Raw genomic sequence first — 15,347 nt, forward strand, 5'->3', positions numbered from 1 at the left:
TAAAGTACAAAAATACATATGCAGCCAGGAGGACATTGTGCTCTGACAAAGAGTGTTATGTTTTATTGCAAGAGTTTATTGAAGTATGCTTCAAAATGTGCTTGGTTGTGGTCAGTAGCACACACAGGACCCAGTATGTGTACTACATGAATCAATATTCTGTGATCAGAAGGGATTGAATATGTAAGACCCAATGGAGATCCAGTGGCATCCAATTTAGACTCTGAGATACTTTGGTATCCACTTGTTTCAGACATGACACGGTAGTTGTATTTAGGTGGTAAGAATAGAACAGTATCTTAAACCACTTCCTCCCTCAGTTGATGTTGTTGGGGTAGATGTGTTAATGTTGGAATTAAACAACCAGGATCATTTGGCGACGCAAATAAAACAAATCCTACGAGTGCCTCCGGCTTGCGGTCCGACCCCATCTTAAAGTTCTGATTTTCTGCAGCTCAGCCTCATCACCGGCAGTTGCCGAGAACACAAACACGTGTGTTTCTGCGCATTTGTGTGTTTGTGTACATGTGTGAGTATGTGTATCCAAAACCCAGCATCAGTGGTAAACAAGCTTAATCAGCCTTGTTTCACCCCGGTTGGTTCCACTGACAGTTTATTTCAACAACCAGAGAGTAGGATGGAGAGAGGTGCGGTTAGAGAGGTGGGGTTAGAGAGGCGGGGTTAGAGAGGTGGGGTTAGAGAGGTGGGGTTAGAGAGGCGGGGTTGGAGAGGCGGGGTTAGAGAGGCAGGGTTAGAGAGGCGGGGTTAGAGAGGCGGGGTTAGAGAGGTGGGGTTAGAGAGGTGGGGTTAGAGAGGTGGGGTTAAAGAGGAGGGGTTAGAGAGGCAGGGTTAGAGAGGCGGGGTTAGAGAGGTGGGGTTAGAGAGGTGGGGTTAGAGAGGCGGGGTTAGAGAGGCGGGGTTAGAGAGGTGGGGTTAAAGAGGCGGGGTAGAGAGGCGGGGTTAGAGAGGCGGGGTTAGAGAGGTGGGGTTAGAGAGGCGGGGTTAGAGAGGCGGGGTTAGAGAGGTGGGGTTAGAGAGGCGAGGTTAGAGAGGCGGGGTTAGAGAGGCGGGGTTAGAGAGGCGGGGTTAGAGAGGTGGGGTTAGAGAGGCGAGGTTAGAGAGGCGGGGTTAGAGAGGTGGGGTTAGAGAGGCGGGGTTAGAGAGGCAGGGTTAGAGAGGCGGGGTTAGAGAGGTGGGGTTAAAGAGGCGGGGTTAGAGAGGCGGGGTTAGAGAGGCGGGGTTAGAGAGGCGGGGTTAGAGAGGCGGGGTTAAAGAGGCGGGGTTAGAGAGGCGGGGTTAGAGAGGCGGGGTTAGAGAGGTGGGGTTAGAGAGGCGGGGGTTAGAGAGGCGGGGTTAGAGAGGCGTTAGGCGGGTGGGGTTAGAGAGGCGGGGTTAGAGAGGCGGGGGTTAGAGAGGCGGGGTTAAAGAGGCAGGGTTAGAGAGGCGGGGGTTAGAGAGGCGGGGTTAGAGAGGCGGGGTTAGAGAGGCGAGGTTAGAGAGGCGGGGTTAGAGAGGTGGGGTTAGAGAGGCGAGGTTAGAGAGGCGGGGTTAGAGAGGCGGGGTTAGAGAGGCAGGGTTAGAGAGGCGGGGTTAGAGAGGCGGGGTTAGAGAGGCGGGGTTAGAGAGGTGGGGTTAAAGAGGCGGGGTTAGAGAGACGCCTTGCCCGGGTTAGCCTAGCCCGCTAGCCCAGGCTATAAGTAGAAAACTGATTGTGGGGAGGAAAAACAAATAGTTAGGCAGTGATGTCACCTAGCTTAACAGTTCTAATTGGATACACATATATTTGTGGAGAGGAACTTAACGGGGCCTTAAATGATGCATTAATCAAACGGGTCTTAATATGAAGTGACAGGGAGCCGGCAATCTGGCAGCCATCTGGAAGACAGACTTGTCAGTCACAGAGAGGTGAGAAAGAGGGATGGATGAACTCTGGGTTAACCCAGAGAGAGAGAAAGAGAGGGAGGGAGAGCAACAGAGAGGGGAGAGAGAGAGAGAGAGAGAGAGAGAGAACATTGCTTCAGAAGGATAGAGAACATTGCTACAGATGGACAGAAAATTAAATGGCCATAGCTAGAGCTAAATATATCTCCAAAGATACAATCAAATGTGACGCCTGCTAACTGAGTTAGAGACATGACCATTTGACAGTTATATAGCATCTGATCCTAGTCAGAGTCATGAACTCAGTCACAGCAACTGCCACACACACTACAACAGCCACAAGCACACACACATACACTACACATTCCACAAACACTGGCACAAACATTCAACAAACTCTCATACACAGACACACACACTTCACACATTCCCTATGATAAGTCTGATTCCTCTGACGGCCTTGTGAACTATGATGAGCTGTTTCTTCTTCTCCTCCCTTCATTACACAATATCAAGACACATTGGGTGAGTTTACACCAAAACACACTGTTTGTAGCTCTTTCAAATGGTGTATGGTAACAAAACAATACAACAAGGCTAAACCAATCATGCAGACGTCATCAGCAGATGCTGCTCCGTTGTGGTGCAGACAAGGCAGATGCAGTCATGAGGCGAACAAGAAGAAAGCTGACAAGACGTGTGATACACACTTCCACCAGCTCAATGCTACACTTTGATTCCCTATCTCTCTAGCGATAGTGGGGGGATTTTACTTCATCTTGCCTGTACTTTACAACATTACTTTTAAAACCCAAGTCTGATTCCTCCATTGTTCTCTCTTGGTAAGTTATGTATGACAAATGCCCGGGGCCAAATCACCATCAAAGCGTCTGATGGCAGGAACATGACGTCTCTAAGCTTCTTAGGGATGACAGATGTCACTTTTGAAGTGAGCACAGGGATGAAAGTGGCGTTGGAAATGACTGGCGTCGTGCGGGCAGCTGCATTACTCCAGACGAGGACCCAGTAGGCTGCCATCGTCAGGTGTCATCAGTGCTCCGGAGGTATAATGGGGGCAGACTGGCAGGACAGGAGCTCTCCACTGGCCGTCTGGGTGTCTGAGTGTCTGTCTGCGTACCCACCTGGTGCCCTCCCTCCTCCAGAAATCATGCAGGCACCCTCACCTCGCCTGCCAATCCCCAACCAATCCAGCTACCAATCCTCCTTTATTAGGGAGGGAAGCCAATCACCAACCAATCCAGCTACCAATCCTCCTTTATTAGGGAGGGAAGCCAATCAACAACCAATCCAGTTACCAATCCTCCTTTATTAGGGAGGGAAGCCAATCAACAACCAATCCAGTTACCAATCCTCCTTTATTAGGGAGGGAAGCCAATGCCCAACCAATCCACTTACGAATCCTCCTTTATTAGGGAGGGAAGCCAATCCCCAACCAATCCAGTTACCAATCCTCCTTTATTAGGAAGGGAAGCCAATCCCCAACCAATCCAGTTACCAATCCTCCTTTATTAGGGAGGGAAGCCAATGCCCAACCAATCCAGTTACCAATCCTCCTTTATTAGGGAGGGAAGCCAATCACCAACCAATCCAGCTACTAATCCTCCTTTCTTAGGGAGGGAAGCCAATCACCAATCAATCCAGCTACCAATCCTCCTTTATTAGGGAGGGAAGCCAATCAACAACCTATCCAGTTACCAATCCTCCTTTATTAGGGAGGGAAGCCAATCAACAACCTATCCAGTTACCAATCCTCCTTTATTAGGGAGGGAAGCCAATCACCAACCAATCCAGCTACTAATCCTCCTTTCTTAGGGAGGGAAGCCAATCACAAATCAATCCAGCTACCAATCTTCCTTTATTAGGGAGGGAAGCCAATCCCCAACCAATCCAGTTACCAATCCTCCTTTATTAGGGAGTGAAGCCAATGCCCAACCAATCCAGTTACCAATCCTCCTTTATTAGGGAGGGAAGCCAATCCCCAACCAATCCAGTTACCAATCCTCCTTTATTAGGGAGGGAAGCCAATCAACAACCAATCCAGTTACCAATCCTCCTTTATTAGGGAGGGAAGCCAATCAACAACCTATCCAGTTACCAATCCTCCTTTATTAGGGAGGGAAGCCAATCAACAACCAATCCAGTTACCAATCCTCCTTTATTAGGGAGGGAAGCCAATCAACAACCTATCCAGTTACCAATCCTCCTTTATTAGGGAGGGAAGCCAATCAACAACCAATCCAGTTACCAATCCTCCTTTATCAGGGAGGGAAGCCAATCACCAAACAATCCAGCTACCAATCCTCCTTTATTAGGGAGGGAAGCCAATCACCAACCAATCCAGTTGGATAGCATTTCTCTCCAGCGTCACCAAGGCTACTAACTACCAACCAACCACCAGCTTCCCACATAGTGCTGTCCCCGACAAAAAAAAAAACTTGGTCAATCAAGAGTCGTCTGTTGGTCAAATTGATGAAATGTGTATTTTCCCATATATAGACACACCGTATGTTTGATTAAAATCAACTATACGTTGTCTACTGTGCTTGTCTGATGCTTTAGGCACTGCAATTAAAAATGAAGACACATAAATGACTAAAGAGGGAGCCAGAGATAAATATAACCAGAAGAAAAAACCCTGTTCCCCACCCTGCTCCTCCCGCTGCCCGCTGCTGCTGGCCTTCACAGCCGTTACGCTCCTGTTGCCGGTTATAGGTTACACCAATGGTCGGCAACCTTTTCCATTTGGAGTGCCAAGTTATCATACCACTTCTACTGATCTGCGTGCCAGTTATGATTTCCATATGCACATTTTCATGGAACAATTTAATTTATAATATCTCAAAATCACCGTCAGGTGGTTAATCAAGATCCTATCTAAATGAAAATGATACAAATCTTAAATGGAATGAAATAAACCAAAACTTTTTGCTCACAAGTGTAGCCTAGGTTGTGCGCTCTGCAAACAATGTGTCCACTGTTACAATGACAACAGTAAGACTGTAATAATAATGTATTGAATGCACAGAAATGACTGTAACAAACATTGTAATTGGTTTGATGCTTGGTTGGTGGGTTAGGTTGGGTGGTTGGTTGGCTTGTTTGATGGTTGGTGGGGTGGTCGGTTGGTTGGTTGGCAATAGGCCTGACTCCATTTAGTAAACTGGTCGATTGTTTGGTTGATAGGCTGGGAATGAACAGTAAATATACTACTGGTGATACTGGTGTGTCATACCGCAGCCTCCGCAATGTATTAGTCCACTCAGAAAGAGGAATCAGACAGTGTAATATTTGCCATTGCTCAACTAAAAAAAAAAATCTCAGTCGACAGCCATCAACCAAACAATCGATCAGTCGACTAAATTTGGTCAGGCCTATTGCCTAATCAACTAAAAAATCCTAATCCAGTCAAACCAACCAACTACCCATCCTAATCCAAGACCACCAACCAAGCATCAAACCAACCAACTACCCATCCTAATCCAAACCAATCAAAACCAACCAACTACCCATCCTAATCCAAGCCAAGCCACCAACCAAGCATCAAACCAACCAACCACCCAATCTAATACAAGCCAAGCCACCATAAACCAACCAACCACCCATCCTAATCCAAGCCAAACCACCAACCAAGCATCAAACCAACCAACTACCCAAATCCAAGCCAAGCCACCAACCAAGCATCAAACCAACCAACCCCATCCTAATCCAAGCCATCAAACCAACCAACTACCCATCCTAATCCAAGCCAAGCCACCAACCAAGCATCAAACCAACCATACCCTAAATCCAAGCCAAGCCACCAACCAAGCATCAAACCAACCAACCACCCAATCTAATACAAGCAGCCACCAACCAAGCATCAAACCAACCAACCACCCATCCTAATCCAAGCCACCAACCAAGCATCAAACCAACCAACCACCCATCCTAATCCAAGCCAAGCCACCAACCAAGCATCAAACCAACCAACCACCCATCCTAATCCAAGCCAAGCCACCAACCAAACATCAAACCAACCAACCACCCAATCTAATACAAGCCCAAGCCACCAACCAAGCATCAAACCAACCAACCACCCATCCTAATCCAAGCCAAGCCACCAACCAAGCATCAAACCAACCAACCACCCATCCTAATCCAAGCCAAGCCACCAACCAAGCATCAAACCAACCAACCACCCAATCTAATACAAGCCAAGCCACCAACCAAGCATCAAACCAACCAACCACCCAACCTAATCCAAGCCAAGCCACCAACCAAGCATCAAACCAACCAACCACCCATCCTAATCCAAGCCAAGCCACCAACCAAGCATCAAACCAACCAACCACCCAATCTAATACAAGCCAAGCATCAAACCAACCAACCACCCAACCTAATCCCAAGCATCAAACCAACCAACCACCCATCCTAATCCAAGCCAAGCCACCAACCAAGCATCAAACCAACCAACCACCCAATCTAATACAAGCCAAGCCACCAACCAAGCATCAAACCAACCAACCACCCAACCTAATCCAAGCCAAGCCACCAACCAAGCATCAAACCAACCAACCACCCATCCTAATCCAAGCCAAGCCACCAACCAAGCATCAAACCAACCAACCACCCATCCTAATCCAAGCCAAGCCACCAAAGCATCAAACAAGCATCAAACCAACCAACCACCCATCCTAATACAAGCCAAGCCACCAACCAAGCAAACCAACCAACCACCCAATCAAACCAACCAACCAAGCATCAAACCAACCAACCACCCATCCTAATCCAAGCCAAGCCACCAACCAAGCATCAAACCAACCAACCACCCATCCTAATCCAAGCCAAGCCACCAACCAAGCATCAAACCAACCAACCACCCAATCTAATACAAGCCAAGCCACCAACCAAGCATCAAACCAACCAACCACCCAACCTAATCCAAGCCAAGCCACCAACCAAGCATCAAACCAACCAACCACCCATCCTAATCCAAGCCAAGCCACCAACCAAGCATCCAAGCATCAAACCAACCAACCACCCAACCTAATCCAAGCCAAGCCACCATCAAACCAACCAACCACCCATCCTAATCCAAGCCAAGCCACCAACCAAGCATCAAACCAACCAACCACCCAATCTAATACAAGCCAAGCCACCAACCAAGCATCAAACCAACCAACCACCCAACCTAATCCAAGCCAAGCCACCAACCAAGCATCAAACCAACCAACCACCCATCCTAATCCAAGCCAAGCCACCAACCAAGCATCAAACCAACCAACTACCCATCCTAATCCAAGCCAAGCCACCAACCAAGCATCAAACCAACCAACCACCCATCCTAATCCAAGCCAAGCCACCAACCAAGCATCAAACCAACCAACCACCCATCCTAATCCAAGCCAAGCCACCAACCAAACATCAAACCAACCAACCACCCAATCTAATACAAGCCAAGCCACCAACCAAGCATCAAACCAACCAACCACCCATCCTAATCAAGCCACCAACCAAGCATCAAACCAACCAACCACCCATCCTAATCAAAAGCCACCAACCAAGCATCAAACCAACCAACCACCCAATCTAATACATCCACCAACCAAGCATCAAACCAACCAACCACCCAACCTAATCCAAGCCAAGCCACCAACCAAGCATCAAACCAACCAACCACCCATCCTAATCCAAGCCAAGCCACCAACCAAGCATCAAACCAACCAACCACCCAATCTAATACAAGCCAAGCCACCAACCAAGCATCAAACCAACCAACCACCCAACCTAATCCAAGCCAAGCCACCAACCAAGCATCAAACCAACCAACCACCCAACCTAATCCAAGCCAAGCCACCAACCAACCATCAAATCAACCAACCACCCAACCTAATCCAAGCCAAGCCACCAACCAAGCATCAAACCAAACAACCAACCATCAAACCAACCAACCCAGCACCATTCCATTACTGTTCCACCTCAATTAGAATAGGGACAGGATCCTTTTCTCCATTCTTCAGGTTGCTCTACCTGCCAGTGGGTTTGTAGTTGTATCTATAGAGAGAATAGCTCATCTAAGAGAACCAGAGGCCTGGAATCAAAGAGGCCACTGGCTGTTTCTCTTCCTCTAGTGTGTCTACCCAGGATTCACCTGGTTACTGTAGCTTCCCGAGTGTGATGGTCGTGAAGGAGCAGAGAGTGGGAGAGGCCTCGTGGTAAACAAGTCAAAGTAATACAACTTTCAGAAAGAAGGCAGTTGGCAGTGAAACCAAAACAATCTCTTAACTCAGGCTCACAGCTTCTCCCCTTCCCTCCACTGTTCCTGTCTTTATTGTCTCTTCATATGTCACCACAGTCTACATCTTCTACTTTACTCAGGACTTCAAGACGCTGTCTTTATTTTGCTGAGACATAAATTATTCAGTACAGTGTGTCTTCTTAGTACCTGCACATTCATTGTCTCTCTCCCATCTATCTGCTCTTCTGAAGGGGGCTGCCGCTTTCAGACAGAGTTTGCAAAAGGTAACATAGTTACTTCAGCATCGACAACCACTTTCTTAGTAGGGAGGCTCTTGTCAAGTACACATATTTGTTCCTGAGCAAGGAAATATATAAAAAAAGTGACTACTAAAAAAGTATATCTGAATATAACATGGTAACCAACAAGCTCGACTGCTGCTAGTAAAACAACTTCTGCTGCTAGCTCGGCTAAAAATAATGACAACACATCGTCTCTAGCTAGGCACGCTGTATAGTCTGTGCGTGTGTGTGTATGTGTGCGTGGCTGTGTGTGTGTATGTGTGCGTGTGTGCCTATGTGTGAGTGAAGAGCCCAGGGAGGCTGGCTATGTAAATAGCCATATGAGACTGCATAGCATTACTGTCCAGACAGTGAAGAGGTGACCTGATCCCAATTAATCCCAGAATCCCAGGAAGAACTGTCACATCCCATCTACATCAACAGCTGTCTCTTTAACACATACACACACTTGCACATGATTACACATATACACCTATACACCTATACACACACACACACACACACACACACACACACACACACACACACACACACACATACATACATACATACAGACACACACTTAAGTGTGTGCACACCTCACACGCGTACTGGCACACACACACACACACACGCACGCACGCACGCACGCGCACACGCACGCACGCACGCACGCACGCACGCACGCACACACACACACACACACACACACACACACACACACACACACTCTCTTATTTAGGCACAATTACACACACTGGCCTGGACACACACTCTCTGTCTCTCTCTGTAACCCCCCTCTGTTTTATTCAAACACAGGTCTGTTCTGACAAGTGTCCTCCTGGTCACCACCACTCCCTCCCCACCTGTCCCCTGGTTTCTGCCCCCAGAGGTCTGTGACAGTGTGAGGGAGAGAGTGGACTTCCAGGGAGGATGGGGACTGACAGCATCCCCAGATGCCATTTACCGCCATGTTCTTTATACTATTCTTTTCATAATAGGTCACAATATACGAGAGTTAAATCAGATTACACTATAATGGACTGTGTTACAAACAGGGCTGAATTTCCACCAAAGAACTTCATGAACTGGTATTGCCTCTGTCACATAGGTAAGTATGCTATATATTGCTATATCTCGCTAATTCCTTATACTACTACAAGTGTCTTTCATTTCCTGCGAGTCCTCTTCTCAGAGGCTTAGCAATGACAGTGTGTGTGTGTGTGTGTGTGTGTGTGTGTGTGTGTGTGTGTGTGTGTGTGTGTGTGTGTGTGTGTGTGTGTGTGTGTGTGTGTGTGTGTGTGTGTGTGTGTGTGTGTGTGTGTGTGTGTGTGTGTGTGTGTGTGTGTGTGTGTGTGTGTGCTCGAGTAGGGATGTAAACCCCCTGCACTTCTGTGTGTGTGACGATGTGTTTGTGTGATTTAGAAGAATAAAACCTGTATTGAAGACAGCAGAACTTCACTAAGAGAGACGACAAAGCTGGACGTCTTTCCTCTCCTCTCCATCTCCCCAAGGATTGGTCTAAAGAGAGCCATCTGTCCCACCTCTCACCACCACTAAAATGAAATGTATTCCCCTGTTTTTCAGGGCCCATAAGGATACAGTACAGTTCAACATAGCACAGGCACCTATGAAAGTGGCACAGTGGATATAAAAGTCATGTTGCAGCTTTGTCTTGATTTATCTTGATATTACCATTTGAGTATTCCCTTTGAAAGTAGAGAACTGGCATCTTGTGAAATCACAGGCGAAGTCAGGAGACTATATATCACATGCTGTTACTGTTACAGCCCCATTGTTTTACACAGCTGTTCTGTTCTTAGACACAGTTTGATCTCCACCACATTCATTGTTCCCATTTGTAAATGTTTTGTGTGTGGCAATGACATACAATCAGGCATCTGCAAAGATAGACGGAGAAAAACAGAAAAAGGAATGTATGTGTCACGCTCGTCTGAATGAATGGACCAAGGCGCAGGGTACTGAGACTTCCAGATGTTGAATAAATATGAAACTCACCAAAAACAATATAGAAGAAAACTAAACATGACGTTCTGGGCTGCTCACAGGCAGCTACACAAAAACAAGATCCCACAAACAGGTGGGAAAAGGCTGCCTAAATATGCCTCTTATTGGGAACCAACAAAGAAATAGAAAACATAGATTGCCCACCCTAGTCACTCCCTGACATAACCAAATAGAAAACTAAAAGGATCTCTATGGTTATGGTCAGGGCGTGACAGTACCCCATCTCAAAGGTGCGGACCCCGGCCGAAAATCTGAACCTATAGGGGAGGGTCCGGGTGGGCATCTACCCTTGGTGGCGGCTCCGGTGCGGGGATCGCCGCCAGAAGCTTCGGACCGTGGATCATCGCCGGAGACTCCGGACCGTAGATCGTGGCAGGGGACTGCGGACCGTAGATCTTCGCCGGGGACTCCGGATCGTGGATCGCGCCGGAGACTCGGACCGTAGATCGTGGCAGGGGACTGCGGACCGTGGATCGTCGCCGGGGACTGCGGACCGTAGATCGTCGTCCGGGGACTCCAGACCGTAGATCGTCGCAGGGCACTGCGGACCATGCATCGCCCCCAGGGACTCCGGACCGTAGATCGTCGCCAGGGACTCCGGACTGTGGATTGTCGCCGGAGGAACCGGACCGTGGATCGTCAGGACGAGTATGGAGAGCTGACTCAGGTGGCATTAAACTGAGGACACGCCCCTTAGGGTGAATGTCGTGCCTCATGCACCAACACAGCTCTCTCATAACTCTCTCCTCCAATTTCCTCATCAACTCCTTAACTGTCTCTGATTCACTACCTTCACTCCCCTCCAAGTTCACCTTCCTCCAGGCTGGCTCTGGTTCAACCCTCGGCTCCACCGACCACCCCGTGTGGACTGGCTCTGGTTCACACCTCGCTCCGCCGACCAACCCGTGTGCCGCCCCCAATTTCTTTTGAGGCTGCATCTCGGGCTTCCATCGTGGCCGCGAACCCCGGTGTCGTCGTTGTTGCTCCCTCGCTGCCTCCGCCTGCTTCCATGGCAGGCTTCTGTCTCCTGCCATGATTTTGTCCCACGTCCAGGTTGTCCTCCACTCCTGGCTTTCCTCCCAGACTCAGGATCCCTGCTCCTCCTGGACACGCTGCTTGGTCCATGGGTGGAGGGATCTTCTGTCACGCTCGTTGATCGACCAAGGTACAGCGTGGTCAGCGTACATCTAACTTTATTCAATGAACACTGAAGAAAAAACAACAAATACAAACTAAACGTAAAGTATAGTTGGGCTGAACAGCACAGTCCCAAAACAAGATCCCACAAACTACAGGTGAGAAAAGGCTGCCTAAATATGATCCCCAATCAGAGACAACGATAGACAGCTGCCTCTGATTGGGAACCATTCCAGGCCAACAAAGAAATAGAAAAAATAGATTGCCCACCCTAGTCACACCCTGACCTAACCAAACCGAGAATTAAAACGATCTCTACGTTCAGGGTGTGACAGTATGTTGTTTTCTATGTTTCTGCAACTACAAAAATATGGTCTGGTATGTTTTTTTACATCAACTGTCGGTGTTGAACTATGGTTGACATAGTTGAAATAAAAGTGAAATAATAAGCACTGGAACATCTTGTAAACTATTACATTTCTTTGGTCCTGATTCAAAGTGTATCTATGATTAGCTCTGAGTAGTTATTTGTGAGAGGAGGGTTGTTTGGCTATCTCTCTCTATACAGTGCCTTGCAAAAGTATTCATCACCCCTTGGCGTTTTTCATATTTTGTTGCATTACTACCTGTAATTTAAATGGATTTTTATTTGGATTTCATATAATGGATATATATAAAATAGTCCAAACTTGTGAAATGAAATTTTTAAAAAATGACTTGTTTCAAAAATAAATAAATAAAAACGTAAATGGAAAAGGGGTGCATGCAAAAATCTCACGGACCAGGCAAGGAGGGCATTAATCAGAGAGGTAACAAAGAGACCAAAGATAACCCTGAAGGAGCTGCAAAGTTCCACAGCGGAGATTGGAGCATCTGTCCACAGGACCACTTTAAGCTGTACACTCTACAGAGCTGGGCTTTACAGAAGAATGGCCAGAAAAAAGACATTGCTTAAAGAAAAAAATAAGCAAACATGTTTGTTGTTCGCCAGAAGACATGTGGGAGACTCCCAAAACATATGGAAGAAGCTGCTCTGGTCAGATGAGACTAAAATTGAAATTTTTGTCCATCAAGGAAAACACTATGTCTGGCATAAACCCAACACCTCTCATCACCCGAAAATACCATCCCCAGCATCATGCTGTGGGGATGTTTTTCCTTGGCAGAGACTGGGAAACTGCTCAGAATTGAAGGTATGATGTATGGTGCTAAATATAGGGATATTCTTGAGGGAAACCTGTTTCTGTCTTTCAGAGATTTGAGACTGGGACAAAGGTTTACCTTCCAGCAGGACAATGACCCTAATCATACTGCTAAAGTAACACTCGAGTGGTTTCTGGGGAAACATTGAAATGTCTTGGAATGGCCTAGTCAAAGCCCAGACCTCAATCCAATTGAGAATCTGTGGTATTACTTAAAGATTGCTGTACACCATCAGAAACCATCCAACTTGAAGGAGCTGGAGCAGTTTTGCCTTGAAGAATGGGCAAAAATCCCAGTGTCTAGATGTGCCAAGCTTATAGAGACATATAGAGACATACCCCAAGAGACTTGCAGCTGTAATTGATGCAAAAGGTGGCTCGACAATGCATTGACTTTGAGGAGGAGGTTAATTATGTACGCTCAAGTCTTCAGTTTTTATTTCCTGTTTGCTTCACAATAAAAAATATTTTGTCTTCAAAGTGCGAAAGTATTCACCCCTGGAATTAAAATGGATTTTGGGAGGGTTTGTTTTCCACCATAAATTGCAAATAAATTAATTAAAAATGTATTTATTTTTCTATCTTGTCTGTCATAGTGTACATATGATGAAAATTACAGGCCTCTCTCATGTTTTTAAATGGGAGAACTTGCACAATTGGTGGCTGATTAAATACTTTTTTGCCCCACTGTATCACTTTCTCTCTCCCTCTCTCTCCCTCTCTCTCTCTCTCTCTCTCTCTCTCTCTCTCTCTCTCTCTCTCTCTCTCTCTCTCTATCCAGTATATATATATATATATATATATATATATATATATATATATATATATATATATATATATATATATATACATACACAGTGGGGAGAACAAGTATTTGATAAACTGTCGATTTTGCAGGTTTTCCTACTGTCGTGTCTTTACTATCATTAAACTGAAGACTTCGTTTTTATCAAATATACTCTGTAATTAGTTACTCGATTAAATTGAATAATCATATACTGTAATTAACTAGGAAGTTGGGGCACCAAGGAAAGTTTTCAGATTACAAAGTTATAATTTCCCAATATAACCTTTCAGATATTTTCATATCGGATCAATAGTCTTCTGATTAATGATTTGTTTATCTCACGTTAGTCTCATTCCAAACATCGTAAATTGTTGGTTATCTGCACGAATCCAGTCTTCATTATGAGTCATCCATACATCAATTGTCTTAATAAATCATTTATTTATTACTAACTAAGTAATTCACAGAAATGCATAAACAAACAGTAGATATGGTTACATGAAATGATAGGATGTGCCTAGTGGGCTGAACCGGCATGGCGGCTTGTTAGACAAAGGGGCAATGGGGGTCGACTAAGAAGGCCCTACAGAGTTAACTATAACAATCAAAATGCTAATCCTTTACACATGAACATATATATATATATTTACGCTCAGTGTGTCATCTTGATCGCTGGTGAAAAGTCTTTCTTTTGGTAGAATTGTCCGTCTCTCTCCCTCTCTCTCTCTCTGTCTTGGTTAGAGGGGATAGTTCAAAGTGACATTCATTATAGAATGGAGGTTTCGGCGGTTGTCATTCTTCGCGTTCAATGAGACCGAAATCCTAGCTGCAGACTAGTAATAAATATCAAAGACTTGTTCTTATTCTGTCGGTATCGATAGTCTAAGAGTTTTACCACGTGGTATGTTGAAAATATTCTACAACCTTTAGTCATCTCGTAATTGAGGTAAGCTTGGTCTGGTGATAATTTCTCAAAGTTGTTTTGTATTCGGAAGGGCCGAAGAGGGCTGTCCCAGGATGTCTGACCCTAACTGGGCTCAGGAGCGTTCCTCTGATTTAGTTCAAATCCAATTGGGAATTGTATTATTCTTCATTTAACAGTCCACAATCATATTACACCATGATACAAACAGTATCATACTTACTCATTCATCTTATATAACAATTTGATGTAAACCTCATATCTGAGGCTATTATTGTCACGAATCTCACCGAAGGTGCCTCTTCCTGTTCGGGCGGCGCTCGGCGGTCGTCGTCGTCGGCCTATTAGCTGCCATCGATTCCCTTTCCGTTTGTTTCTGTTTATTGTGTTTAATTGGGTACACCAGTTTTGAGTTAGTGTTTGTTTGTAGGCTATTTAAGGGCACTAGGCCCGCTGGGTATTTGTGCGGGCTTGTTCTCTGTTATTTTGATGTTGGTGTATAAGTGTATTCCTCATTATTTTCCAGACAGTTTTTTACAGGCCTGTGTATTTTGGACGGGTGGTTTCTTACGCCCTAGTGTTGGCATGTCCATGTCTCCGCTGTCGTTGGAATAAATAGATTCACGTAGGATATTACCTGCTCTCTGCGTTTGACTCCTCCACCGCATCATTTGTAGAAGTTGTAACAATTATATAAACAGCATTATGGTAATGTGGCCACACCGTCTCTCTTGAGCTTCCCAAGTTGTGACAAACAGACCAGTTTGTAGCTGGATTCTTCACCGATCTTTTACACTTTCTCTGGAACATGAAATTTGTTCGTACCTCAAGTTCTGTGAGGTGGAAAGATTTCCTTTGTCCTCTGTGAAAG

The sequence above is a fragment of the Oncorhynchus keta genome, chromosome 2 (assembly GCF_023373465.1).
Source record: "Oncorhynchus keta strain PuntledgeMale-10-30-2019 chromosome 2, Oket_V2, whole genome shotgun sequence".
NCBI classification, from domain to species: domain Eukaryota; kingdom Metazoa; phylum Chordata; class Actinopteri; order Salmoniformes; family Salmonidae; genus Oncorhynchus; species Oncorhynchus keta.